Below are 4887 nucleotides of genomic sequence, written 5' to 3' on the forward strand. Positions count from 1 at the left end.
CATCGATGGCTCCCATCACCCAGCACACACACACATACACACACTTTGGATTGCATCTGTGCATGGCTGAGCAGCCTTCTGCACTTTTGAGAGCAGAAACTCAGCAGTGCATGCAATGGTGCATGAAAGAGTCTGCCACGGCTGTGCCAAAACCAGACTGGCCAAGGGATAGGCGTACTGAACAAGGGTCAGCTACAGGCAGTCAATATTCTCAATAACATCTGGAGTTCAGACACCTAGAAACTTACACGGCATTATTTGTGGTATTCTCGGAAGAAAGGCAGTAGGATATTTCATGACCTCATAAGGCCATGTGTAATATCTTCCTGGTCTAGTTCAGGTTCCACAGTAAATCTTGGGAGCCCACATGCCTGCATTTTCCAATGTTCAAACAGCACTGAACCACAAGCTTCCCGGGGGCAGGAACTTCGCCAGGTTTGACTCATTGGTATATCTCACTGTAGAACACAGTCCCTGGCACACAGCACATGCTGAATGAATATTTGTTGAGTGAATTAAACAACAACATGAATTTTAAAAGGAGTGTCGCTTGGGGACTACATATTACTTCTAAGAGACTTTGGGCTAGCTGGTCCTTCAAGCCATATCATTGTCCTAGGGCAGAACCTTAAGGCCTTAGCTTTATGAACATTGCATACCATTTGAGTCAGGCAGACTGTAAGTGTCAGAGGTATTCAAAAAAAGAGTGATCATTTCCTAGAGAGCAGGAAAAGTGGCACCGGTATGAGCCTTGAACTAAAGTGATAGTGTCGACAAGTGGGTGGGAAAGCGGGAGTTTCCACAGGAAATTTGTCAATCAGGGATCACATAGGATGGCAATTCTCCCTTGAAGAAAAGCTGGAAAAAAGTGCTGGAAACTTCTTTTCTCTGCTTCCCATGTTTGTGCAAATCCTTTTTAATCCCAAAGAGAAGCAGTGAAGTAAGAAAACATTCATTCATTCATTCAACAAATATTCGAGTACTACTATGTGCTGGGCATTATGCTTTTGAGAGTGTGGCAATGAGCAAATCAGACACAAACCCTGTGCTCAGGAACTTATAGTCTAGTTGTAAATAAGTATATAATAATAAACTGTCATGGTGGCTGTGAAGGCAATTATAGGGCTCTATAAGAAAGTGTAAGGGGAGACTCCATTTTTGATGGAGGTTCAGGGAAGCTCTCTGAGGAAGTGATATTGCAGTGAGATCTGAAATATAAGTAAGAGGGAGCTAGGCCACAGGGAAGGTGATTGAGGAGCAGCATATGCAAAGCCCCTGAGGAGGGAGGGACTTGCCAGTGTGCTAAAAGTGAACAAAGTGAATGAAAGAGTGAGAAAGCCAAAGGAGAGGTGTGAGCTAGGTGAAGACTTTGGGTTTTATCCTGAAAGTAGCAGGAAATCAATGAAGAACTTTGAGCAGAAAAGTGTAATGCCCTCAACTGGCCCTTGGCTTGAACGTGAGCTGGAGAGGAAGTAAGTGAGCTATCACTGATATGGTTCAAAATGTGACCATGGCTACGGCTGGAGCTGGGGCCAAGGAGATGGAGTGAAGTGGACATGTTTGAGAGGGATTCAGGGTAGAGGAATGACTAAACTAATAGGAGGTGGAAATGAAGGGCAGAAAGAATGCCAGGATTAGTGCTAGTTTTCTGGCTCAAGTAACAAGAGGGTAGAAGTGTTAATAATTAAGGCGGGGGAGACTCAGGGAAGCACAGGTAGGGATGAGAAAGCAAGAGTTCAACTTGGACATATAAAATTTGAGAAGTTTGCAAGATGACAAGTTGAGATGTCTCATTATGTGAGCCATGACAGCCTGGAGCTCTGAAGAGAGGTTGCGGCTGCAGTTAAATACCAGGAAAAGAGAAGTGAGCAAATTCACCCATGAGGATACTTCTGGCATTCTCGTGTTTATTTAATTATTTATTGGTTTTATGGGAATTCTGAAATGTTCTAGGTTTCTAACAACTAAGATTTCTCTTAAGAAAATGATCGTGTGTAGATTTTACAATTGGGTTGGCTTCATACTGCTTCCTATACTGCAGCAAGTCTCGGTAAGTATTTACAGTGCTTCCAAGCCCTTTAATATGAATAACTAAACACTGTCTCTTTTATTTTGCCCTGAGTGACATTTGATACACAATTCATTTTCCTTGGATCTTCACCAAGTTTCTAGTGTTGAGATGCTCATAAAACACTGATTGAAAGAAATTAGAAACATACCAACATTATGACAGCAGTTATGAGTAGATGGTCAAATAATAAATGATTTTAGGTTTATTTTTAAAAATTTCCAAGTGTTTGATTTTTAAAAAACCATATATTAATTATATGATATTGCCTTGAGGTACTGTGCATCTTTCTAGTTTATATTCTGATTAGAAAATAAAATATAGAATTATTTGAAACACTAACTAGAAGCCAGAAATATTAAATTTAGTAGCACGTTTGTTGAATAAATTTGTTTTCATGAATAAAGGGCAGCCTAATCTATTTTTTTTCATTTTTTTTAGTGGTAAATTACTCCCTTAATAACTTCTTTCTACTTTATTTTTAAGCATTGGCACACATTCCCATTCTTTCCACCTAAGGAATTATAAGAAGGCTTAAGGAAGAAAACACAAAGGAGATCGTATGTGTGTGTATACACATGTAGAGATATATGTATATTAATGCCTATGTGTACATACATAGATACATCTGTGAATATGTGTATCAATTTCTGGACACAGTCATTTGCAATCTATAACATAAAATAGTACTTTACAGTGTTTATAGTAACTGTTTAGGGTTGTTTACACCATGTCAAAAAATCCAGTATATATAACAGTTTATGTAAAAAAAAAAAAAAACACAACAAAAACTGTTGCTAGTCATTGTTCTAGCAAAGCAACTGAGTGGCAAGTCTCCTCTGCTATTTATCCAATTGCTCTCGCAGCACCATTACTTTCAGCGTATGAGCTTTTACCCATCGGCATGACCCACCTGCAATGGTCCAATTAAAAAACTCATCTCTGTAAAGGGATTGCATCTACACAGCACTTTCCCAGACATTCTCTCATTCAATCCTCTCCAAACCCTGTGAGACAATCAGTAATGCCCACCCAATAGCTCTCTGAACCTCAGTAGACTGTAAAATGGGGATGATGCCATCTACCCCACAGAGTGGCCTCAGAGGCAGGATGGCATAGTTAAGCTCTCTGAAGTGAGAGAGACCTGGGGTCCAAGACCCAGCTCTGTCACCGACTGGCTACATGAGTTAAGGTGAAGTACATCACATGCTTAAGTCCCCAGTTCTTTATCAGTAAAGGAGAGGTGCTTCCAGGGATGATGACAATTATAGTTCTGCCTCAAAGAGCAGATATGGCTGGCTTGTGCCTAGCTTATAGCAAGTGACTCATAAATGATTGGTATCGCTATGCTTGATCAATAGTACCTTGAATATAAATATTAAGTCAGTAAAATAGCAGAATCTTATCACTATTTTATCTATGAAGACACTGAAATACTGAAAGGTAAAATGATTATTCAGGTGACCACATGGCTAATGAGTGGCAGTGGTCTCAGAACCCTTGCTTCTTGCTCCTGACCTTCCTCTTCCAACCCAGGCCCGGGACCTCAGCTGTGTAACCTGCCCACATGTGAGTTCTTAACAAATACTTGGTGAGAGTGTAGCAACTCTCCAACTGATTCAAATATCTCCAGCCCCACAGTCAAAACTGGGAACACTTGAGGTTCCTCCCTTCTCATACCTCCCAAAGAAGGGGCAATGGAGAATTCACTATATTTTTCTCCTTTGAAGTGCTGATGAGGGTAGGGGCTATTGGCCATTCACGAGCAAAATGAGCATCCTAAAAGCTGGTTGCTGCCGTACTGAAAATATGGTATAAGTTCTTCCCCATTTCCCACTGCCATCAATAAAAGAGGGTGAGCTTGTCACGGATGCCTTTGCTTTTTAATCTATATTTGATGAAACAAGGGCATTACTTTAGAATTTTTAAAAATAGTATGAGCAATGGATATCATATTAATGAAATATGAATATGCTGCTAATTACTTGTGCAAATGAACAACTAGAACATGAAACATATGTTTACAGCCATGACACCCTGAACTTGCCCGATCTCATCTGATCTCGGAAGCTAAGCAGGGTCGGGCCTGGTTAGTACTTGGATGGGAGACCACCTAGGAAGGCCAGGTGCTCTTCCTAGGGGGGGAGAAAGAAAGAAAAGAAAACATTGATCATTTATACCTGCCAGACACTTTGAAAAGCTCTCTTTGTAGGTATCATGGAATGAGATACTGCCACCACTGTTTTATAGACAAAATTCTGATGCTGTGTGTGGCTTTACAAAAGTCAACCTGAGCACTTGGTTTTCTCCTGCTGGACTAAACCATCTCAAAGTCTCCTTTATTTCTAAAAGTATATGGCTCTGTTTGTTTCTACTTATTTAACTTTAATTTTCAGCTGCTACATAATTATCGTGTAGATCTGTAGGTTCTGAAAAGTCAGTTATTAGGAAAGAAGCAAATTAACTTAGTCAGGATATTATATAAAGCTTTAAAACACTGTTGGGGCTCTAAACTAAAAGTCAACACAGAACGGCAAGAGTGTGGGGAAACTGATATTCTCATCTTATTGTAGGGGGGTAGATTAGTACAATCTTTTTTCAAGGAAATTTGGCAATTTCTATAAAAAAATCTGACCCAGAAAATCCATCTCCAGAAATGCATCCTTTGGCTATCAGAATATCCTCCAGCCATGCTCCTCCATGTGCACAGAAGGATTCTTTGCAGCACTGTATGTAAGTGCAAAGGATTAAAAGCAATTGAAGAGTCCTCCAACAGAGGACTGGTTAAATAAACTAAGATACACCCACAGTACAGACTA

General features: G+C 40.1%; 1 pseudogene; it reads left to right on the forward strand.

Moving 5' to 3' along the window:
• Positions 1-4087: 4087 nt before the first annotated feature.
• LOC118601488 lies at positions 4088-4206 on the forward strand (annotated as a pseudogene).
• The last annotated feature ends 681 nt before the right edge of the window (positions 4207-4887 follow it).

The sequence above is a fragment of the Rousettus aegyptiacus genome, unplaced genomic scaffold, assembly GCF_014176215.1.
Source record: "Rousettus aegyptiacus isolate mRouAeg1 unplaced genomic scaffold, mRouAeg1.p scaffold_m13_p_3, whole genome shotgun sequence".
Classification (NCBI taxonomy): domain Eukaryota; kingdom Metazoa; phylum Chordata; class Mammalia; order Chiroptera; family Pteropodidae; genus Rousettus; species Rousettus aegyptiacus.